Source organism: Macrobrachium nipponense, chromosome 27 (assembly GCF_015104395.2).
Source record: "Macrobrachium nipponense isolate FS-2020 chromosome 27, ASM1510439v2, whole genome shotgun sequence".
Classification (NCBI taxonomy): Eukaryota; Metazoa; Arthropoda; class Malacostraca; order Decapoda; family Palaemonidae; genus Macrobrachium; species Macrobrachium nipponense.
In genome coordinates, this window is record NC_087216.1 from 10,324,436 (window position 1) to 10,350,847 (window position 26,412).

General features: G+C 38.4%; 1 long non-coding RNA gene across 1 annotated transcript in view; it reads right to left on the bottom strand.

Annotated features, from left to right (window-relative positions):
- Positions 1–2,426: 2,426 nt before the first annotated feature.
- LOC135200819 (uncharacterized) overlaps positions 2,427–26,412 on the bottom strand; it is a 193,416-nt gene continuing 169,430 nt past the window's right edge. Inside the window, exon 4 of the long non-coding RNA XR_010311375.1 lies at positions 2,427–2,528. This is a non-coding gene — a long non-coding RNA (uncharacterized LOC135200819). The remainder of the gene's footprint in view (positions 2,529–26,412) is intronic.

The window sequence follows — 26,412 nt, forward strand, 5'->3', positions numbered from 1 at the left end:
TTGAGGGACTTCAGATATCAGGCGTTGCTTGAAAAAGCCAGCTTCAGTTTCCTATCAGGTGCTCTCTGTTCATTCGTGGTATTCTTGTTACATGGAGTATTTTTGGCTGCATCACTAAATAACACAAAAAAATTCATCCTCCTCCCACTCACGCCACTGTTTAACAAGTGCAACTCCTCCTTAATTCATAGGCAAGAAGAGCACTTATGGTATTGTAGTGGGTTATGTGAAACTTATAAAGACAAAGAAAAGACACTGATGTAATTTGTTAGCACTTCAATGATTCACACCTTCCACCAAGAAAGTTATTTTTTTTTATTCACGAACTACAGGTTAACCTCCACAGCCTGACACCCATCAGCCCTCAACATCTACGAAAGATTCTGATTAGCCTGAAAACATCAATTCTACTGACAGTTCTGAGAAGTTTAAGTTAAGTCTTCAGAATATTATCAAATACCATGTACTACGGTAATGACCTGGTGCCCAAGATTAGGGTTGATCAGGTAGTATTCTTATCATTAGTCATTTGCAGTGGCCTAGGCTAGGGTAGGTCTAGGACTAGGTTTGGTTAGGTGTGTCCTATCTAGCCAAGAACGCACCCCAAGTTAGGTTTGGTATGGGGTCTAGTCCTAGGTAAAGATCCATCCTCCTAGGTTATGTTAAGTTAGGGTATCCCTGGCTAGATAAGAATGCAGCCCCTTTGGTTAGATTAAGTAAGGGATCTAGGTCTAGGTAAGGACCTGGCACCATGCTACATAGGGGGACAGACCCCTAGATCTCGTTAGATTACTCTATACCCTGTATTTTTCCCACTCAAAAACCCACTTCCAACTGTGGTTACTCAAATTGTAAGACACCCTCTCTGTAACCACTTAATTGCAAAGGAAACTTGTCAAAAACCTCTAGCACCCATTAAAAGACATTGAAATAAAATGTTACCATTTGTCAACCTCCTCAATATCATAAAAAAATTCTGCTAAAATTTGTTGCAAATATACTGTTATGGAATATTTACAGTCATGTGTTTAGCCTATATTTCATTGTCCATCACCATGGGGCTGGGATTAGGTAAGTAAAAACTCCAGCTCATGCCAAATAAAAAAAATTGTAATTTCAAAAATAAAAAAATTTATGGTGGATCTATATTACAATTCCGCAGCAGCCTAGACTATGGCAGTTGCGGTTTTTCTATGCAGTTTTACCTCCTGAACAAGAATTTTAAGTAATATTTATTCGAACGACTGCAATTAACCGCCAGGGGCTCGTACTAATCACGGCGAAATACATTTGACGCCCCAATTCCTGGTGGCTTTCGTATTCGCGGGGACGAACGATGCGGAATGCTTATATAGAAATGCCAAACTTATATACTGCCCTCATACTTTCTATGAAAAAATTACAAATTGTCTATCATTTCCCATCAACTCTGATGATGAATTTGGTGTTGGCACGAAATTAAACAATACATAGTAGGCTGCTACAGTGCAATACTGTTTTAGGGCTAAAAGATGAATTTGCAAGAAAAAAGTAGCTTATGTTAGCTCTAGAGAAAAACGTTCATGAATACATTGGGTGCATTATGCTAAAGCATAGCTGATGTAAAACTGAAGACCACTTCTGTGACCTGGTTCCTACCAGTTGCCAATCATGAGATTTACTACCTTTTCTTTAGGATTTTTTTTTTTTTTAATTTTTTTTGTTTGCAACACTAAATACCGATTTTCCATATTTTAGGTTAGGGTAAATGACCAAGCAGCAACATAGCGGCCACCTCTCTCAGAACATGACCACTTCCCAATAAAGCACTTGAATTATGCCATTAGCTATTTCATAACTTAGGAGATAACACTTTGACAGGAGTGTAGAGGTCTCGGTGTGCTGCCTGGATGGGCCGCAACTCTTGACTGATGTTCACGGCAGCAAATTCAAGTACTTTTTCAGGAAGGTGGCTGCATTCTGTTAGACATGGCCGCTCGGTCATTTACCCAACATTCGTCGTCTCAAGAGCCCGGTACTGAACACGACAACAATACTGCACAATCTGGTAGCCTAGTTTTCCCATTCTCAACCCACTGTTAAAAACTTAATACACTAAGGACTTAGGCATCCTTTAGCCTATGGGGTAATGGTTTAAATGCAAGACAAAACCTTTTTTGTCTGAGGTACCTAGCCTAATAGGCTACCTAGGTAGGTTTGTTTCAAAATTGAAAAGGGTGGACTGGCAAAAGTTAAATAGCCTATAACCTAGTTTCCATATTTCTCAGATTAAAAAGTCACTATTCCTCACTACAGATTAATAATATTTAATATTTATCACTACCATATCAACATATAGGATAGAACACCTGTACCTTGCACTGGGTACTAGCCTAAGTACAGAGTATGAAAGACAGTTCACAGATGTAGACTTTCTCAACAACTTACTTCGAATATCGGACCATTGGAGCACACACTGTTACCAGCTCTTTATTTCTGAATAGCTCAAGTGGTTTTAAATAGCTTCCTTCCTCCATTTCACTTTGTAACTGCCGGAATTGTCGAAGGGTCAATAGTCGTTAGCAGCTTTCAGAAACAGCTGATGAGCTCTTAAGACTTAATCTTCTTCTACCTTTCAAAATTAGTAAACAAAGGATACTGGTATTTTTTCTTTATTCCACAATTACATAGTTCGCTTAAGAGGGCTTTGGGGCTATTACAATTACATACATTATTGTATAATAAATATAAACTGATCAGCAACACTTTATTCCATCTATAAATTGCAGTTTTACTGTTTCCTAGCAATTGATATTCCTAAGAGCTTGAACTAAATGATTAAATTACGCCAAAAATGCACTAACTTTTTCGATATCTAAAGTTTCCATATCACTTCTGAATTGGAAGAAACATAACTTTGGTGATGGTTTACAGTAATAAAAGAAATTAAGTCTTCCTATATCCGTTTGACAATACTAAATGGCCGTATCTATTCGTTTGCGACATTTGAATATAAAGATAACTCTCCAGTATAGAGAGACAACTTCCAAGTCTGGTGTTTTTATTAAGTTATTTAAAATTATTGTTAATACCCTAGATTACAGTACAATACATACATTATAAAATAGGCAAGACCAGATGGTGTGAGCGAAAACATAGGTCTATAAAAGAGGGGTGTGGGGATTAGCTAAACGTAAAACTACGTTCCTTTCAAAGACCTTAAGTAAAAGGCATAAAAACCTAAGTCACCACTATCCACGACATTTCCAAGCATGTTCTACTTTTTCATCTTTTTCAGTGCATTTTCTCAGATAAATTCCCCCTTCTAACCTTTGTCTACAGGAATTTTCTCTAAAACAGCAGCAGCACATTTCTACGCTCCCCGCCCACTTTGATGTTAATGAAACTAACGCTCTAGGTAACAGCGAAAAGTCATTACATTTCCTAATCATAAAAGTCTTTTATGAAATATCACTAATTATTCAAAATCTTCAATTGAAATTCTGCCATAAAGCACCTATTCAGGTGGTATGATGAACAACTCACACCAGGGCAATTTTCTAGGATGCCGACAGGAACAACTTGCACCTAAATTGTAGTACGGCTTCACGAGATGGACGTCGACCTCAGACCCCCTTCCAATCCAACCCTTATGTTTCTCAAGATAAAATGCACACCAATCTGGATATCTACGAAACGAAAACAAATACTACTACGTATATATGTGACTGAGAAAAAGACCTTCGCGCCGTGTCGTGGCTCACTCTATAAATCTACGCAACCAATTAACAGGACTTCATAGAATTGGCGTGTGAAATAATTAAGTTTCACTTAATAGGGTACCGAATCTCTCCAACCTTACTGGTGAAAACCGCTTACATTTTATGGTGATAGTTTTTGTTGCAACTAGTCCCCAAAATAATCTTATAGTTTTTGCTGTAACCAGTCCCGAAAGTAATCTTAACTCTTAATTGCATGAATGAATTACCAAAGCACTTAGCATAAAAGAAGGATTTGGCGTGGTTTGAACAGGAAGATAATGGGATTACGAAGAGATATAATAAAGTATAACCTAAATGTCGACGATGGAGAAACCACCCAGTTGCACCAAAAAGTACTGATAGCTAGATAGGCCGGATTAAAAGATGGTAGGAAAAGAGAATGGAAGTATACATGTATATACAAAAAAAGTGGGTGCAGTGACTGGTCGAAGGTACGAGGCAACACCTTTTTGTAATGCCCATAGTTCATTGGCGGAACTAGCACCCCCTTAGGGTACATCCTGGTTAAGCCAAACAATATATCCATGACAAAATAGCGCTGCCTTAAGAATAAATAATTCTTGTCGATTATCAAACTAAAACGGAAAAGGGGGTAATTTACCTTTCCTGAATACATGAACCATAAGAGAAAGAAAACATGTATTCACACTGGAAGTTCATAAAAGCGATAACGGTTAGCTACAAATCGACTTTAAAGTTCTTAGGATAGTCTCAGTGAAATCAGAGTCCACAGTTAACCCGATTTTATTCTAACCGTCATATAGTATCGGTAAGGATATCCCACAAAGGGAATAAAATATACTACAGAGGCCAACTATTTCCCGCGTTCAAATAATTATTGTAACTTGTAGGCGGGATACTGGCTGGGTGCGTTGAACTGTTACTTGTCGGGAATTACTCACAATCACAAACGTTCTTTCCTCAAGCTCTAATGCATTTTTGCTTCTCCAGCCAGCTATACATAAAATGTACGGCAAATTAAGTGTAAAACTAGCGTGGCAAATGCTATGTGTAAGGTAGGAATGAAAGACAGCAACAAAACAAGAGAGAAAGGAACGTTCCTCCAACTCCGGGTGCATGAGTCATACCCAGTTCCCAGTACTGGCCTGCTAGTGTTAGCAACATGCCGGAGACATACTACTCAGCGCTGAAGTTCTGCCTGCCTCAAACCAACGTGGGTCTTGAGATGACTCACCTTTCCAACACTGTTACGGATGACAGCCGCTCCAAGCATAACATTAAACAGAGGGCAAAAAGAAAGTTTTCTTTTTTATATACTACTTTGTAAGGACTGACTAGATGACAAAGGCGATGGCGTAGACCGAGGATACTACTTGAGATGGTTATCTCTTTAACAAAGATGACAGAATCCCGACTAGATTCGTACGACAAGGGAAGACCACAGAGAAAAACTACCATCTACACGTAGCACCTGCAGACACTTCAACTCACGAACGCATTACATGCGTTTTCAAAACAGAATATTTATAGTGGCATATAATCAGCATTAGGCTTGATATCATAACATTCTGTCCGTGTATGGAGAGAAATAGGAATAAGTGAGTGCCTCGAAACGACAGCTATAACAACGAGGACACAGTTCCTGAAAGTAGCGATTAGGACGAATTGGGTTCCAGGATCTCGACAAAAGCCGTGGCCAGATCAGAACAAATGAGACAATTTTCTGTTTACTGTGCTGTTCACAAGGTCCACGGAGAGCGCCTCAGTGGCGTGATCGGTATGGGCGAGTTCGATTCTCGGGCATCCCAATGAGGGGTCAGAGATGTGTATTTCTGGTGATAGAAGTACTACACTCTCGGCGTGGTTCGGAAGTCACGTAGAGCCGTTGGTCCCGTTGCTGAATAACCACTGGTTCCATGCAACGTAAAAACACCATACAAACAAAACAAGGACCATGGTTGAACATTTCACTACTGGACGCCACAATAAATTTAGTCATAATTGTTAGTAATACTGGAGTTAAGAAAGAAAACCTCCAGCCCTCTCCCCTAAAATGAAATGATAAAAACACGAAAAAGTAAACAAGACGCAGAACCATCCCCACTTCTGAATTCCTGAAGCTTGCTTAAGATAAGCGGTGCAGATCAATAACCTTACGACTTCGTCCTCGATGCCTTCTACCCGCCATAACTCACTCAGGATGATTTTAACGAAAACTTATGGATTTAGTTGAAAGGAGATTAACAGTGCTGTGGTAATTTTAGTTTAGGGAAAACTCTTACAAAAAGAACGAAGTTAAGGTAGGGCATAATGAGTTTTCTAACGAAGTACTTCTGTACATAATTGAAGTTTTTTCAAACAAAGAACACAGAAAAAATTATAACTTTCGACCTGCCAATGATGACTAGGCAAGCAGAACAATAATGAAAAAATACTTTCTTTCATAAGTTTGAAAGAAATTTAACAAAATCACTGGAAACGTGAAATTATACCTTTCATCACTATTAAAGTAAAAAATAATGACGTTACAGTGCCAACTGTTATCGATGCCAAAGTCACAGTCCAATGTATCACTCAACAGTATTGATGTCACCCAAATTAAATTCATGCTATGCTTGAGAGAGAGAGAGAGAGATAATTTTAAAATTATAATAGTAATAATACCTTCAGGTCTTATTAGTTTCCTATTTTATATACTTCACTTTACATCGTAGTCTGACTTATTATCAACCCCGTTCCCGTCTCTCTCTCTCTCTCTCTCTCTCTCTCTCTCTCTCTCTCACACACACACACACACACACACACTGTGCTTCACAACCGACTCTTCTGAGGCACGTCTTACGCTAAAGGGAGATTCCAGCACCCCTAAGGAATTTCAAGGGCGGAACCCTTGACAGCAAAGATACAACCACTACTACCCATAGAGGGCGTCTTTGATACGCGACATGCGACACCGATTAGTGCAACGCTTTCCTTGGGCGCACTAAGAATGTAGTCAGAGGAGACGGCGATTAAGAAACGAAATAGAGATTCGGTTGTGCGATGGAAGGTTTAAATTAGCGGCGCAACACTGTGTTACTGAGCGCTTGCCTTTGAGACGCTGCGGCTTGTCAACACCAAATAGAACAAGGTGATGTTAGGAGAGTGATTTATCGGTATACTAATATTTATTTTTCTATTGAAAAAGTTATACATATAAATACTACTACTTATTATTAGTATTGGTATTATTATTTCAAAGGGGCGCGTACCCAGTACAAAAAAGTATTTCTCTGACATTTTTCCGAGAGGAATTCCGGAATTCCCGCAATTTTGTAGACCCTAAAAACTACGACAGTATTAATACTAGGAAAAACACGTTCGGCGCAAACAATGATAAACCGGCAGTAGCTATTATCCCAAGAGGTAAAGTTCCGGGTCTCGACACCTATACTTTTACATGATGGTCAAAAATGCTTTTGAATACATCTACAAGACTGGATGTCTTTTATTCCTTTCACTCTTTGATCACGAAAGAAGCAGCCTAGCCATGATTTCTTGGTGCTCTTGGAAGTGGGTCAGGCAACTAGCGCTTATCGGTCTAAATATTTGTATGTTGCGCTTGAAAGTTCCAAGATGAAGGCGTGGTTTATACTACGTTGAAATGTGGGAAACATTTGTTGCAAATATATATAGTGTGCTACAACATTTGTTGCATAAAGTACCCTACTCAATCAAAAGAAGTTAAAATAATGAAGAATCAATACGGTTCACTTTTCACTAAGATCGATCTAGAAATGTTTGTCCGATAAGGGGCATAGGACTTACGCATGAAAGGCTAGAGAGAGAGAGAGAGTTACATATAGCTGTAGCTGTAATTAATGTCTGCCATTTACGCTCTACATCTAACGCAGTTCTGTATGACAGAGCGTTCGCATACAGCAATACTACAAATACCGGGGAATGAGGCATCCTGCTGTTACAGAAAAAAAAGAAAAACAGATAGCGTTACAATATAATGCGTTTGTTCTTTAACTTAGGCATTTCCTGGAAGCAATACTGGCTCCCTCCCTCTTGGCCCTGGGCCCCAAATAGATTAGTTCTGAGGGAGGTAGGGAGGGATCACCCACCCCAAACCCCTACTACATCACCCCCAACCCCTACTACGCGGTATCATGTGACTATGAATCTCTGGTTGGTAACGTACGTATGTACAAAGTCTTTCGCGTTTTATTTATTTATTAATATATCAGTTTATTCGTTTGTTACATTCTCTTTCCCCTATTTTCACTAGGTGTTCATTATCACCAACGCTAGATCGTAATACGTCAAGAATTTACGTGATGAAAGTAATGCGAGTTACTCCTAAAGCAAATGTGTACAGATTTCTGTCACACCCACAGCTCGGCTGAGCTCGCTCGTTACCTAGCTTGCTCAGGTGGGAGGGGGAGGGAAGCCCAAGAACTCCATCCGGGTTACTTCGCTTCAACCCAGTAAGACTTGCAATCAAAATGTGGCGACAGAGTTTATTTGATTTTTATTTGATTCTGTTTCTTTAAAAACAAATAAATAAATAAACAACAATTCATTACGGAAAAATAATTACTCCTTTCTCTTAATCTAATATGAAGAAATATCATAAATTCGAGAGCTATTTGTTCCAGAATCGATTTCAAAAGTCGGACGAAAAGACGATAAGTAGTTCTTAGAAAAAGCGCAGGAGCGAGCTGCTCGTCAGTCGACTTTGTAACAACAGGGCCACCGGAAATGCCGCTCCCCCGTTTCTCTTTTTTCTCGACCATATCTAGTTGGATATCCTGACTTTATATAATATATGCAATACACACATTACATGTATATATATAATATATATATTTCTTTACTAATTTACATGTATTATTTACGTTCTAAAATGTTACGCCACAAACTATATATATATACATATATATATGAATAATATAATACGATAGAACTCATTTTTAGGGTAGTTCCGTAGGTGATGAGGTTTGCTATTTGCTAAATTTTGTAGCTGAAAGTGAAGTGAACACGTGTGTATGTTCACTTCACTTTCAACTACAAAATTTAGCAAATAGTAAACCTCATCACCTACGGTACCCTAAAAATGCATCTATCGTATTATTCCAGTCATACCTATTGCATAAGTGACCGTCCGACACGTTTCTTGGCGTTACACCTGGAAAGGTCATCAACATCAGCGAAGAAATGATAAATATCTGGAAATTCTCGTTGTTCTTCAATCAGCATTTCCGCACCTGACATTATTCGTTATCAAATCACAAATGTCATTCTTTATGAAGATGTCAATTTGGCCATCATACTTAAAGGGGAGAGATAAGCCGCGTACTATTATCATTGCTAGTATCAGGTATCATTATCAGTGGTAGTATCACGTTCCGTACCATTATTCCTAATCTATATTGTAACTTCATTCTTCCCTACGTCCCGGATGGGAACTTTCTGAAGTCAAGGCGAAAAGGAGGAAAATTTGTGAGGTCGACTCTCTCTCTCTCTCTCTCTCTCTCTCTCTCTCTCTCTCCACGCATTCCCATGCTAAAATTACTGCGTAATTGATGTGTATTTACGTATACAATGAACCTTTATTTTCAAATACTCACTTTCATTACCAAGTGGGCAAACAATCTCTTTTGCATTTGAATGGGTGTGGATATCAAGCCTTTTTATTGTTTGGAAAGTCATTTTTTACGAAAGGAAAGTTAATGCTTTAAAAACAAAATATAAAAGCTGATGTTTACAGATTATATTCCGCTTATACAATAAGTCAATATTGTTAAGAAATTCAGTCTCGTAAAAACAAATTGTTAAAAAATCCACAATTATAAATTACAATATACATGGAAATTTATTTCAATATATAATTGTGGTTTTTTAAACAATAAGTGAATAGATACAAATAAGATGTACGCTGATACGAACTATGAAAAAATGCATGTGCTTGACACATCTTGGTATATCCAAGTAAATTTAGTAGATGACTGTAGCACGAGTGAAGAACTATGAGTGAAGATTTGCAAGAGAGGCGACAGGAACTCTGCAGAAGTTACGTAGGGAAAGAGTTAGGTTAATATAAAAGAAATATATAAATCTCAGCAGAAGTTATATGTAGGAAAAGAGTTAGGTTTATAAAAGAAATACAAAACTCGGTACATGGACTGACATAGCTCTACTAAGAAGAGGGGAAATTGCTGAAACGAACTGTCTCCGACATGACGACACAAAGAGAGAAGATACACTACAAATCTCTGAATGAACGGATCTACGGCAAGAGGATTAGACAGAGTGAAAATATAAATCAAATGTACAATACAATGATGTAGTCTGAGAAGGTGGGAGGAAATGATAGTGAAACTTATACAGGTGTCGGACACGAGACCTGCAAAATAATAATGATGATAATAAACTGGAAAAGCGAGGAGGGCCTTAAAAATTCAGAGAGGTCAAGATGATGTACACGGTAATTGGAATGTAAATGAAATGACTGCTGATGTGTGTCGCAACTAAATGAACTTATGCAGGAACACAGTGCTTGGTAGCCAACTTCATCAACACATCGAGCACCTAATTTGTAACTTCATTACCCACGGCGGAAACCACTGTTTTTCTAGTGTATTAAAATTAATAAAAATGCTCACGTCCTAATCAACACAGGCACACTTCAGAGAGAGTGAGAGAGAGAATTACTCTTCCTACCTTCATAAATACGCTTACGTACTTGAGAAAGAGACAATTCCCATGTTTATTAATACGTGCACGCACTTACCATGCACAGGAATACGAAAGAGAGAGAGAGAGAATCATTATTCCCACGTATATTAATACGCGCACGTACTTATCATAAAGAGGAATATGAGAGGGAGAGAGAGAGAGAGAGAATTACTATTCATATTTCGAAAATGCAAACAAATTCCGTCAAAACCAAGAGACTCACGTGAACAAATAAACGATTGTTGTCCATGAAGGCGAGTGGCTCTCTGAAGGCCGAAACCTTTTAGAATATCCTTGGCAGTCAAGGCTGGAGTAAATATTATTGACAAGAAGAATCTAAGATCTTACAGTTCTGGTAATTTTCGGGAAATTGTAACCTTATTATACAAGTTCCCGCTGGATCCAAACACGGCAACAGTCCTTCTCTCTCTCTCTCTCTCTCTCTCTCTCTCTCTCTCTCTCTCTCTCTCTCTCTCTCTCTCTCTCTCTCTCTCTCTCATCGAAATACAGGTCATCGAAACTTTGCTGAAATGTAAAAATTAAAATATTCTACTTTGAATCTTTTAACATTTTACAAACCGAAGAAATATCGTAGGTTAATTGCCTTATCTGAGAAACAATTATTTAAAAAAAAATACAGCTATTGTAAAGCCATAATTCTCTTCAATGGAAGAAAATATTATTACTATATCATTCATAAGTATTTTTCAAGAGTTAATAAACGAAAATGAATCAAATCAACTGAATGACCCAACAGCAAAAACCGTCTTTCAAATTTGAATATCATTTGTAAATTACGCATGCGCAGACATGCACAGAACGCAAAGCCTGATACATGACTGTATTTTGTGTTGACTGTGGTGTGTTTGTTCATTGGCAATACAGAATTACAGTAACCACTTGTTGAAATTAAGATTTCCGCTCACATGGGTGGATAACGAAAAGAACAAGTCGCCGAATCAAGAATGATTCGCCTAAGCAGTAACCTTCCACAACATGAGTTGCTGTAAATACCTACTACAAGGAAGGCTCAATGTAGCGCGTCTAACGCCTTCCACACACGCTTGTCCATTCGACTCTCTCTCTCTCTCTCTCTCTCTCTCTCTCTCTCTCTCTCTCTCTCTCTCTCTCTCTCGCGTTCTCCTGGATACTAATACCGGCTCTATTATATAATTTATGGACCATAACGCTGAATGCAGATGATGTAGCAATAACTCGAACAATACCTGTTTGAAAAGAGGGTCTACTACCCACAAACAGAATAATAATAATATAATAATAATAATAATAATAATAATAATAATCTATTGAATTTAATGGCAGAATTGACTGAATTCTGTTAAAATAAATTATGTAAATTCTGCCGTTATATTCAATAAAACATGTTTGAGAGAAGGTCTGTTTCCAGCATACACAATATAACAAAATAATAATAATAATAGCAGTCGTCTAGATTCCTTTAAGATTATACAAACCCAATGAAATCCAAACAGCCAATTTTAATGAAGTTTGTTTGAAAGAAAGAAGATTATTATGATAAAACAACAACAACAATAATAATAATAATAGCAGATCACCATTACGCTATTACTCTACGGAACACCGCCTTACCTAACCTTTCATCATCTTACGCCAACGCAAGCACACGCAAACGCACACGGACACACACACGTACACACACACACACCAGCAGCGCACAATCCGCACCACCTTCGGCCACTCCTATGAATCGACCTCCTCCTCCCTCCCTCCCTCCCTCCCTCCCTACTCCCTCCTCTCCTGCGAACTCATTCAGAGAAACTGCAGCTACGCCTCCCACGCTTCCCGGTAGCCAGTTAATGAATTTAATTGTCCCATTTTTTCTCTCCTCTCATTGTCTGACAACGTTATATCAAACGCAGGGGAAAACAGAAGAAAGAGATAAAGCGTGCCCTTCGATATTTGTGTCCGCAAAAAGTCGTCGCTTAATTAGCGATGTGTTTAGAACTCTTAGCTTTTTTTTTTATTCGTCGCAGTTTATATAAAGCGACGATTCTAAGAATTTTCAAATAAATTGTGATTGTTTTTGATAAGCATTTATACCGTTGCGTTTGAGAGAGAGAGAGAGAGAGAGAGAGAGAGAGAGAGAGAGAGAGAGAGAGAGAGAGAGAGAGAGAGAGAGAGAGACATCAAAATAGCTATCTAAAGGAAACAGGTTCAATTTCGTCCTTGCATTGGAATTATATCGTTAAAAACGGATCTTTCATATCAAAGCCTGTCTTAAAAGTAATATATTTTCAGCGTGAATGGATAAACTGTAAATATTTCAAAGAAAACAATAAACATTTTTCATAGCTAGTATTCATCGTTTTAACGGGAAGTCGAACGTTTCAGAGCAATTCTTTTGCCTTTTACGTAATATGTATAGTGACGTTTAACGTGAACTGCTCAACATATACATATGTTTATGTATATCATTTTAAAAGACTTTAAAGAGTGTATTGTATGGGAATACACTATGAAGAAGAAGACATAATATCTATGCTTTAAGATGTAATAGAAGATAAGGTTCAAGGCTGCAGAACTTCAGTGGAGGAGGATGAGAGAGAGAGAGAGAGAGAGAGAGAGAGACTGGAACTAACGTCCGCCTCGCACAAGGCGACACACCCAAACCATAGATCCCATACATGACCTAGACCTCAGCTAGAGGTTGCGATACCTTGCAAGACAGTTCATGAAGACCCTCTGCTCAATCATTCAGAGATTCGGAGATCGACATCGACAAAAGCCTCGTCAGAGAGAGAGAGAGAGAGAGAGAGTGCTGAGCACCGACAGCATGAATTTGAAGTTGCTGAGGTGGAATCCTCTGATGACAACAATCAAAGGAAGTACTGGAATTGAGCCCTGTACTTAAATCGAACTCAATCAATCAATCAATATAAATGAAATGAAAATGACGCTTTATAATTAGATGCATCGTAAAGAAAAGATATATATATATATATATATATATATATATATATATATATTTCGAAGACTTAATTCTCCCGAAAGCCAAATGGAGCCATGATATAATAGAGTTTTATATATAATAATAATAATAATAATAATAATAATAATAATAATAATAATAATGTGGCGCCGTGGCAGAGGTGGGGTTTAGGCCGTCCATTTGACTGGTTAAGCAACATTGGGCTGCGTCATCGTTGGATAGGGGCGTTGATTCCTTGGGAAAGGATCTTTACCATAATTTCCTCAGTCTACTCAGCTGTAAATGAGTACCTATTCCTGATGGGGTAGGGTCCCCATCTATGGGTTAAATAGCAAAAACTCAGCAATGATGGAAAGAAATGAAAGGATTTTAACGACAACGACGTAAATGGAACTCTGGCGACAGAGGAGCTTCGTCCGGCAGCCAGGTATTTAGCCCAATAGAAGGGAAAGGTCAGGTACTTGGAGGTCGTCATCCAGCAACTGACCACCACAACGACAGTAACCAACAACCAGAGACTGAGCTACAGAAGCAAACCAGAGGAAGAAATGGACAAGAGAAGGAAATAAGGAAATATGGAGATGCTACATCAGAAGCAACCCATGGGCAGTGCCAGTAATCAGATACAGCGCAGGAATAGCGGAATGGAAGAAGGCAGAACTTCGCAGCCTAGACCAAAAAAAAAAAAAAAAACGAGGAAACATTTGACAATACACAAAGCACTACACCCAAGAGCAAATACGGACAGACTATACATAACACGAAAGGAAGGAGGGAGAGGACTACTAAGCATAGAGGACTGCGTCAACATCGAGACAGAGCACTGGGGGGCAATATATGGAAGACCAGTGAAGACGAGTAGGCTCAAGAGTGCATGGAAGAAGGACTGATAAAGTAGACCGAAGATCCAGAAAGATACAGACAGGAGGAAAGACAAGCAAGAACAGAGAATGGCATAACAAACCAATGCACAGACAATACATGACACAGACTAAAGAACTAGCCAGCGATGACACGTGCCAATGGCTACTGAGAGGAGAGCTCAAGAAGGAAACTGAAGGAATGATAACAGCGGCACAAGATCAGGCCCTAGGTAAGTAATTATATCTTAGTTTTACCAGACCACTGAGCTGATTAACAGCTCTCCTAGGGCTGGCCCGAAGGATTAGATATTATTACGTGACTAGGAACCAATTGATTACCTAGAACCAGATATGTCCAAAGAACGATAAATGGAAATAACATCTCTCCCACTGTAGGAATGCATTACGAAAATGAAACCATAAACCACTAGCAAGCGAATGTCCGGCACTGCAAAGAACCAGTACAAAAAAGAGCATGATTCAATAGCAAAAAACCCCTCCACTGGAGCCTGTGCAAGAAAACACCAGCTACCTTGCAGTAATAAGTGGTACGAACACCAAACCTGAAGGAGTGATAGAAACGATCTGGCAAAGATCCTGCTAGGACGATGGTATCGAACAGATAGGTGATACGTGTAAATAGACCAGACGTGACGTTTTATTGACAAAATCAAGAAGAAGTATCACTCATTTGATGTCGCAATACCATGGGACCCAGGAGTTTGAAGAGAAAGAGAGGGAAAAAAATTGGATAAGTAACAAGACTGAAAATAGAAATAAGGAGGATGGATATGCAGTGGAAATTGTACCCATAATCATAGGAACACTAGGCACGATCCCAAGATCCCTGAAAAGAGGCTGGAAAACTAGAGGCTGACGTGGCTCCAGGACTCATGCAGAAGAGTGTGATCCTAGAAACGGCGCACAAGTAAGAAAGTGATGGGACTCCTAAGAGCAGGAGCAAAGCACCCCACATATAAATACCACCCAGTCGAATTAGAGGACTGTGATAGAGCGCAAAAAAAAAAAAATAAAAAAAAAAAAAATAATAAAAAATAAAAAATTAAAAAATAAAAAAATAAATAAAATAAATAAATAATAATAATAATAATTAATAATAATAATCGCCTCCACCCAGGCCACATATGACGTGAAATAGTCACTAATCATGTATTTCCAGTCCTTTCACTTCAGATATCTCTTCTCTCCCTCCAGCCTCCTTTAGATACCTTCCATAAGCGTACGTCTGGATCTTCGATCTATTCTGTGCTCAAAGGAACCCAGCTGACGTACTACCATCTCCCCATCTGGAGCAGAAAAATGTCCAAACCATTTCCACCTGCCAGTCATTCACACATGTAAAATTCATAAATTTTGCTTATGGTGCTACTTCTCTCTTTTATTTTTGCCCACCAACCTTCTAATTTTTTAAATTAAAAAATTATAAATATAAAATATATATATATATATATATATATATATATTTTATATATATATATATATATAATATATATATATATATATATATATAGCTAGTGCTTGTAGTCAGAGACTGTCTTAGACCAATGACCCTTGCAACTGCCTCCAGATTTGTAATGCATGTTTTCACTGGCTAAATGCACTAAGAGAAAGCTAATTCCTAGCTGACTTAGACCAATGACCCTTACCACTGCCTGCAAAGTTTTTAACTAAGGCCTTCAAAGCCTCAACCTTGCCCAACCTCTCACTGTCAATGACTTCTGGTGCTCAGCTTGAGCAAAGCCACAATTTTCAACGGGATTTATCAGGTGTTCATACCAGACCTCCAAGCCCAAACCTAGCAACTACCTGCTAGGTTTGGGCTTGGAGGTCTGGTATGAACACCTGATAAATCCCGTTGAAAATTGTGGCTTTGCTCATGTATTTGCTGGACCTGGTGCTCAATTTGGGGCCGGGACACAATTTGAGGTTATTTACATAATATGCCCAGTTGGCCAAAGATGGATTTAATTAGCCAAGAGCTGAATAAAGTTTCCTCAACCCTCCTGCAATGGTAGGGTATAAATTCACAAAAACTGGGACAATGAGGAGCCTTTTCTTGGCTCAATCTGTTAGTCGAGAGGTATTCTACTCTGTAAGAGATCGAGCTGTTAGTTAAACAGCGCTCCTGGCTGGCTATACACGTGGGCTACTTGGAAGGACTCAGAAAACCTACTCATTATCATTAAATTAATCATTATAAAAGTATTGGTCAAATCTGCGCTTTAGAATGATAAGAAAAATCAGACTATTATAAACAATATTATTGCCTCATACTTTCTGTAAAATATAATATGAGAGAGATAACCAAGAATAGTCATAAATACGCGTATGCACACACACACACACACACACACACACACACAAACACACGCATTGGCTTGCACATTGAATGTCAGATAACACAACAGCGAAATCCGTCCTTTTATTTACAATGTGATGATGCACGCGTTTCTCAGTCTAATTACAAGCAATTTACTAAGAACACAGCCCTACAAAGTCCCATTAAAATCAATGTTCCTGATTCAGGCATAACTCCATTCAACAACAAATAATTCACACTGACTGTAATTCATCTCATTATTCTCCCTGTCTCGGAGTGATATGCTTAAATTCCCTTACAACACAAAAGTAACCTGAAAAAATATGTATGAAATTATCAAAATTGAATGTACATATTGTTTGATATTTTATGTTTTACATCTTTCATTTTCTGTTTTATTTTCTTTAACATTTAAATCAAAAGCAACTAAACAGAATGCAAGTACATTAACCTAAAGAGACCCTTTGCGGCAAGATTGGGCAATATCTACCAGTCATAAATAATCTGGGTAGAACCAGTAAAAATAATCTTCCGTAACCACTGCATGATAAACAGCCTATCTGTACATCTGGTAATGAATAATCATCAAATTTTCTCTTATCAGACCGCGTGGGTACCTGGAACCACAAATGAAATTGGGTCTGGTCCACATGAAGAAAATGGGAATGAAAGTACTTAAATACGATTGGTATTGCAAGACTTAGTTACATTTATCTACTTGACCCAAGGAATAATTGAACCAATGAATAACGGAAAGTTGTCCTGTCTTTCAGTAACTTTTGAAACTTCTGATGCTGCGCTGCTGCTGCTAATAATAATAATAATCAATAATAAAAATAATCAATAATAATAATAATAAAATAATAATAAAGACAAGAGTAAGGGAATATAGCCAGTAAACTACAGGCCTATCACCTGCCTACCAATAATGTGGAAGTTACTAACAGGTATCATCAGTGAAAGGCTATACAACTACCTAGAGGAGACAAACCCACTCCCCCACCAACAGAAAGGCTGCAGAAGGAGTGTAGGGGCACAAAAGACCAGCTCCTGATAAACAAAATGGTTATGAAGAAACAGTAGGAGAAGGAAAACACCAACCAAGCATGGCATGGATAGACTATAAAAGAAAGCCTTCGACATGATCCACACACATGGCTAATAGAAGCCTTAAAATATATGGGGCAGAGGAAAATACCATCAGCTTCCTCAAAAATACAATGCGCAACTGGAATACAATACTTACAAGCTCTGGAATAAGACTAAGCAGAGGTTATATCAGGAGAGGGATCTTCCAGGGCGGGACTCAGTGTCCCCACTACTCTTCGTAGAGCCATGATTCCCATGACAAAAAGGTACTACAGAAGAGGATGCCGGTACCAACTCAAGAAAAGAGGCAACACAATCACCATCTGATGTTCATAGGACGACATCAAGGTGTATGGTAAGGAGCATCAAGGAAATAGATCCCTAATCCAGACTGTAAGGAATTGTATCTGGGACATCAGGATGGAGTTTGGAATATAAAAAAATGCGCCTTAGTCAACATACAAAAAGGCAAGTAACAGAACTGAAGGGGATAAGCAACAGATGGGAGCAACATCAAAAACACATAGATGAGACTGGATACAAATACCTGGCAATAAAATGGAAGGAGGGGATATAAAACACCCCAAGAGAATTAAGGGCACGATCAGTAAAGATATATGCAGAGACCGCAAGGCGATACTCAAGTCAAAAACTCAAACGCCGGAATATGATAAAAAGCCTAACACATGGCATGGCATGCAGTAATCAAGATACAGCGCAAGATAGTGGAATGGGCGAAGGCAGGAACTCCGCAGCATAGATCAAAAACCAGAAACATATGGACAATCACAAAGCACAACACCCAAGAGCAAATACGGACAGACTATACATAACACGAAAGGAAGGAGGGAGAGGATACTAAGTATAGAGGACTGTGTCACATCGAGAACAGAGCACTGGGGCTAATATCTGAAAACCAGTGAAGACGAGTGGCTAAAGAGTGCATGGGAAAAGGACTAATAAAAGTAGACGAAGACCCGAAATATAGAGACAGGGAGAATGACAAACAGAACAGAGGACTGGCACAACAAACCAATGCACGGACAATACATGAGACAGACTAAAGAACTAGCCCAGCGATGGCACATGGCATGGCTAACAGAGGGGAGAGCTAAAGAAGGAAATGAAGGAATGATACAGCGGCACAAGATCAGGCCCTAAGAACCATATGTTCAGAGAACGATAGACGGAAATAACATCACTCCCATAGGAAGTGCAATACGAAAAATGAAACCATAAACCACATAGCAAGCGAATGCCCGGCACTTGCACAGAACCAGTTACAAAAAAGAGGCATGATTTCAGTAGCAAAAGCCCTCCACTGGAGCCTGTGCAAGAAGAAATACCAGCTAACTTTGCTAGTAATAAAGTGGGTACGAGCACCAACCTGAAGGAGTGGTAGAAAAACGATCAGGCAAAGATCCTCTGGACTATGGTATCAGAACAGATAGGGTGATACTGCAAATAGACCAGACGTGACGTTGATTGACAAAGTCAAGAAGAAAGTATCACTCATTGATGTCGCAATACCATGGGACACCAGAGTTGTTAAGAGAAGAGAGGGAAAAAATGGATAAGTATCAAGACTGAAAATAGAAATAAGAAGGATAATGGATATGCCAGTGGAAATTGTACCCATAATCATTGGAACACTAGGCACAATCCCAAGATCCCTGAAAAGGAATCTGGAAAAACTAGAGGCTGAAGTAGCTCCAGGACTCGTGCAGAAGAGTGTGATCCTAGAAACGGTGCACAGAGTAAGAAAAGTGATGGACTCCTGAGGAGGCAGGATGCAACCCGGAACCCCACACTATAAATACTACCTAGTCGAATTGGAGGACTGTGATAGAATAATAATAATAGGTAATCTGGGGTTATGAATGCTACTGACAACACTACAACAAAACTCTGCAAAGAAATGAGAATAATAAATAACAGGAGAAAGAGAACCAATGTCTTCTGAACGTAGAAACACGAAAAATATTGAGAGGCCAATTTTACTTATCAATGGCAATTAGTCTGTGAACAGGGGAATGACCAAAATTGTTTTTGAAAAAGTAATGAAAATTACCATTTTCATTTTACTTTTTTAAAAAATAATTTGTTTTCAAAGATATTCAACTTTCTTGAACAGAAGTACTTTGCATTCTCATGTGAGTTGAAGGAAATTTTGCGTTGGCCGATTTTGAACGGGATATAATAATAATAATAATAATAATAATAATAATAATAATAATAATAATAATAATAAAAGGACATCTAGAATGCATAAATTAATCTACATCAGACGAAATTCTAGTTTTTTTTCAGACTCAGTAAATAAACAAATGTAACAGATGCTACACTGCAAGACGGCTTTCGACCCCTTGGTCACATGTATCACCATATTGACTATTCTCCATCAGACATAGGCTACACGAGAACCTTAGGTTGAGCCGTTGCAAATGGCCATACCTTATAAAATGGTTACTTATTTCTTTAAAGTCAGACGGAAGTCACGATCCTTCCTGAACAAATTGCAACAACTATGGCAGAAGGTTGGTTTGAAGTGAGTCAAGTAGACATGCACGAGTCATCACTTATTGAAGTATACTGCCTTACTGTCACGGCCGGCGTGAGGTAGTTGATGATAACATTATTGGGTACTTAATTAGTTATTGAGGTTTTCTCTTTGACCTGTTTCCTACTCACGTGTTTTAAAACTAGATTCAGTGAGCACTAGTAGAAAAAAAATGAAGAGAACCCGTGGAAGATTTACAACGTATCTTCAGGTACCAATATTACGCGTATATTGCGAAAGTGTGTGTGTGTGTGTGTGTGTGTTTGTGTGTGTGAAGAGAGAGAGAGAGAGAGAGAGAGAGAGAGAGAGAGATGCGAATTGTCGTGTTAAGCTTGTGCGAGAGATAAAATGAAGAGAATCTGTGAAATACAACAAGATGTCACCACTTACTATAATATTGCTCATGCACAGCAAATTGAGAGAGAGAGAGAGAGAGAGAGAGAGAGAGAGAGAGAGAGAGAGAGAGAGAGAGAGAGAGCTGGTGGATAAAATGAAGAGAACCTGATAATTATGACCGAGTTGCTCTCATTTAATAACGCTACTCAAACACTGCAATTTGCGTGCGAGGAGAGAGAGAGAGAGAGAGAGAGAGAGAGAGAGAGAGAGAATGTCCTCTTTTCTCATAATAAGGATGACTCCTCCTCCTCCTATTCTTCTCGCAGATGTGTATACGAGCAGATCCTGGACAAATGTTTAAAAGGAACCCCAAGAGATTCTCAACACGATGACGACGAAAATGACGCGCAATTGCTGTAATTGTACAATGGGAGGTCTTTGTTAATATACGACAGACGTGACACACAGCCTTTTCTATGGTCAGGAAGTGGGGGCAGCACATTTTCACTATTGGAGAGAGAGAGAGAGAGAGAGAAATTTTCGTGATATACAATAAAAGAAAAACAGAAAACTGTCCGAGAGAGAGAGAGAGAGAGAGAGAGAGAGAGAGAGAGAGAGAGAGAGAGAGAGAGCGTAAATACGCCTTCCCAAGACCCTACTGAGAGAGAGAGAGAGAGAGAGAGAGAGAGAAGAGAGAGAGAGAATTAAGACCAATTCAGTCGTTGAATAGCGTCATACTATGGGATTTGGGGAAAACAAAGGAAAACAGAAAGTTCCATAATCTGTAATTAATGAAATATTGAGCAGGGAGGTGAAAGACACACATATATATATATATATATATATATATACATATATATATATATATATATATATATATAATGTGTGTGTGTGTGTGTGTGAGAGTATTTCGAACAGAACTGAAGCAACAGAAATGATACAGCGCTATAAGATTGTGAAAGATGCTGAGAATGTTGTCTCAAGTTTCTCTTTCCTGCGGAAAAGATTTCGCGCGGGCGCACTTTCATTGCTGGATCGTAGATGAAACCTCTGTGCGGAAAACCTTCACAATACTTATAGCTGCTTCATACTCCTATAGAGACGGTTCTCACCAGCATCACGTCGAACTCGCCAACATCTCTATCATTTCCTAGATGGGATGTCACTTTCACTCCATCTAACTATCTCTTTCTAGGTTTTCCTCTCTTCCTGCCTTCAACACATTTCAAAAGGTTGAATATTCTCCATTTTATCCACATGACCAAAACCATTTCAAAAAAACTCTTGATCCATCTATTCTGAGCCAACCTTTATAATCTAAACAACTCACCTTCAGTCTTGCAATCGCACCTCAAATAATCCCTTTCATTCACTAAAACTTATCATCTCACTCTGCTTTCCCACATCCCGACCCTTCCCGCCATCCAGAAACAACAGTTCTTTCCCCCATTCCAACCATTCCCGCCATCCAGAAACAACAGTTCTTTCCCCCATTCCAACCATTCCCGCCATCCAGAAACAACAGACGCCTCCTCTGGACTTCAAAACTCCTCGAATTTCGTGCAATCTTCTTATACTGCTTAAATATCTGTGTCCTTAATCCGCCCGTCCATTTTTCATCCATGTTCTTACATGCTCTCCTTACTTCCACCCTATCAAACTCGCTCGCCTTGATTACCTTTACAGTAAAGTTTAAACGCTCCCTCTACGACATGAAATTCCATGATCTTAGGTTTAGCTTCAACTAAATGATAATCAAGTACATTAACAGCAACTTTCCTCATAACTGACTACATAAGCTGGCTTTACCATCCACTCAGAACTAAAAAAAATCTAACAAAACTCTCCTCACGATTTTTGCGTTCCAAAGTGTACTTCTTGTGTAGTATTGTTAAGTGGGGTGACTTTTCACTTTAAAAAATAAAGCCCCCTTCCATTCATGTTCTCCAGGCCACAAAAGACTTTGTCACTATATAAATCATATCTCACCATACTTTATTCCTATCATATCTCACCATACTTTTTTCCTATTTGAAGGGAGTGATACTAGAAAGGTACAACTTTTGACCTCCCTAGTAAGTCTATTACTGGTGGAGGAAAACCCAGGAACAATCCACTTGGAAGAGCACTGTACTGTTTAGTCAAAACTCCGGACTGGCTGAGTGTACCTTCTATAGGAGTGATGATGATGATGATGATGATGATGATGATGATGATGATGATATATAATATATATATATATATATGTATATATATATATGTGTATATATATATATGTGTGTATATATATATATATATATATATATATATATATATATATATATATATATATATATATTAGGCTCTGTACTGACAGAAGCATAAAAAAGCGTGAAAAAATCAAGCTAAGAGGGAATTGTGGTTATTACAATTATACACTTATCTTTAATAATTTGCGTATTTTGGATCTTGGATCTACGTATATATTGTATACACACATACATACATACATACATACATACATACATACACACACATATATATAGATAGATAGATAGATAGACAAATCGAGATAAATATATCATATACATATATAAATTGGTAAATGTACAATCACGTGTAAATACACTCTTAAATCAGCAAGGTAGTAGATAAATGTATTAACGCGCTCGCGCCACACATACACATACAACATACACATACACACACACACACACACACACACACACGCACACACACACACACACTCTTAACGTCGAAGTTTTGTGTGATCCAATTACTACGGGTGATCAAGCATTAAGTAAACAGCATCCGAATTATCTCGATCGTCGATGAAAATTAACAAGAGCATCAATAATTCTCTGCATCAGAAACTGTTACAGAGAAGTCAAGTCACGCTGCGAATTAAAACAGGTCATACGACTGCTTCTAGAGAGTTTCATAACCAGAGAGAGAGAGAGAGAGAGAGAGAGAGAGAGAGAGAGAGAGAGAGAAATGACCTTTACGAACAATATAATTAGCTTTTCGATTTTTCCTTAGCAGTTCCGAGTCGCATAAAAGATGACCTCTGACCAATAGGACATCACGACGGTGCCTGCGGACGACCTATGACATTAAACGCCGATGTGAGGTCATCAGTAATATTTCCCATTTATGTTTTTTTTATTATTATTATTTATTTATTCTCGCCGATGATGAAGAGCCCCGAAGACAAAGAGACGTGCACATGTGCAGAGAAACACATACTGTGAGCTCTCGGGGGTAAACATACGCTCTTGTTTGTGCTCTTGTTTGTAAACCGAGCGAGATACAAACAAACCCACTTCGGCCTCTGGGTCGCTCGTCTGCCCACGCCAGAGCCAGATTACTATTTCTTTATTTCTTTTATTCCTTCCTCTGTTCGTCTCGTGACACAAGCCCACTACTAACTGATCCTCTCGCGCCCACGCAGTGCCAAAGATGTTTTGCCGAACGATCAAGATAATGGGCAGAAAATCCTGTTTTTAAAACCTGTCTACACAAACATACATATACACACACACAAACACACACCTATATAAATATAAATATGTATATATATATATATACATATATATATATATATATATATATATATATATATATATATATTATATATATATATATATTATATATATTAAATAAATATTTTATAATATAATGAAATATATATTATATAGACGCATGTGTCCGCGGCGATTTCTTCACCATCTACGAAAAGATACGAATATCTCCGCCAGAATTCGAAGCAATCCTACACGAATCAATCAATCAATCAATCGACCAATGAATCACTGTAACTGAAGTTAAACATTAGAATAAAAATGTCAGTGGAACGAAACATCGATCAATCTACCCAGTGGCCTAAAACGCTTACAGCATTCAAGTACTTTTCTATGAGCCTTAGTCAGTCAGTCAGTCAGCCTCTCTCTCTCTCTCTCTCTCTCTCTCTCTCTCTCTCTCTCTTGCCCAAACCCCTCATCACAATGCATGCGAGACCAGGCAGAGGCTGGTACCAGTGGGACGGGGATGTGTTTGTACGTATGTACGTTTGAGAGAGAGAGAGAGAGAGAGAGAGGAGAGAGAGAGAGAGAGAGAGAGAGGAGAGGACGCAACACTTTAGCTGATTCTGGATGTTTAGAAGAGCGCCTCTGCAAAGTCGTCCCACTTCTCTCTCTCTCTCTCTCTCTCTCTCTCTCTCTCTCTCTCTCTCTCTGTTCTTTTATACGCTCAACCTGCTCCCACTTCCAATGCCTTATTATCTGCACAGTTCCAAGTATTATTATTTTTTTGTTCTTTCAGATAAACCAATATTTCCTCCTCGAATCTTTTAGTCCTTTTTGAAGGCTTTGCCCAATTAAATACTAACCTGTCATCTTCACATATTTTACCAAGAATACATTACAATCTGAACTTCTTACACTCACAAAAAGAGGATTATTTACCACTTCTCGAAGATGTGTTTGAAAACAACTAAATCCTTATACTTTAGTCTGCAAGAAAGGCATTTCTTTGATAATTACCTCAATCATATGCTCACAGTTTCATCATTTTGTCGTGTTGCTGATTACAAGAGAGAGAGAGAGAGAGAGAGAGAGAGAGAGAGAGAGAGAGAGAGAGAGAGAGAGAGAGATTACTCAACAGTAGATGGTTTGTCAATAAAAATGATAAAACAAAACCAAAGGCAAGCCGACTATTACTTCCAAGGTTTTTATTGACGACCAGCTAAAGTACTAGTCTATTTGACAGTCTATTGGAGGAATTCCTTTTCTAATCAACTTGAATATACACACAAACCGTCAGGAATGAAAATTGGTGCTTCCGGGTCGTAGGAATCTATCCTAATATATCAAAAAAATGGACAGATAAATTATTGTCATCAGTCGATATTCATACTTTATGTGTAATCTCGGAACACTTAACGACGTATCGCCAGTTCCTTGTCATATCTACATAAATGCGCAAGACACGTATATGTGTAAATGTATATATATATATATATATATATATATATATATATATATATATATATATATATATATATATATATGTGTTGGTGTGTGTGTGTGTGTGTGTGTGTGTGTGTGTGTGTGTGTGTGTGTGTACGCGTGTTTATGAATATATGTGTTCATGTATATGTATATATGAAAAATGTAATATATACATATATATATCTATACATGATAAAATAAGAAAATAAAACCAAATCATAAATAATTACAGAAGTATCGGTAATCTCCTTGTATATCTACAAGCACACACACCCACACTAGCAGAAACATGCACGTCTCTCTCTCTCTCTCTCTCTCTCTCTCTCTCTCTCTCTCTCTCTCTCTCTCTCTCTCTCTCTCTCTCTCTCAAGGCCAAGGTTAAAATTTCTTTTGATCTTTGACCTCTCTAAGCATAATTTTGACCTTGGCTTTACTCTTCTCCACCTGGTTCATTAGTGGATTATGCAAATCAAATAGTTTTTCTGTCACGCAGCTCTATAGTTATAGGGGCATCCCTCTTTGACATTCGACCTTCGAGTGTGATCTTAATCTTGACCTCACATTCGTCATACTGAATGACGCATACTAAATATAACAAATATGAAAATACGAAGGATCTAACGTGCATAGTGTAAAATTTACGGCAAAATTTTCGTCTGATGTTTGACCTCTAAGTATGGGGCTTTGACCTTCACCTTGCTCTCCATATCGAAGGTTGAGGACAAGGTGTCACTTCTTAGCTGACCTTCGAGATTTATGTAGGATTTCTCCACGACTGCGTTCTGTACGCTGGCTTCATTCTGCATACCAAAGCAAAGT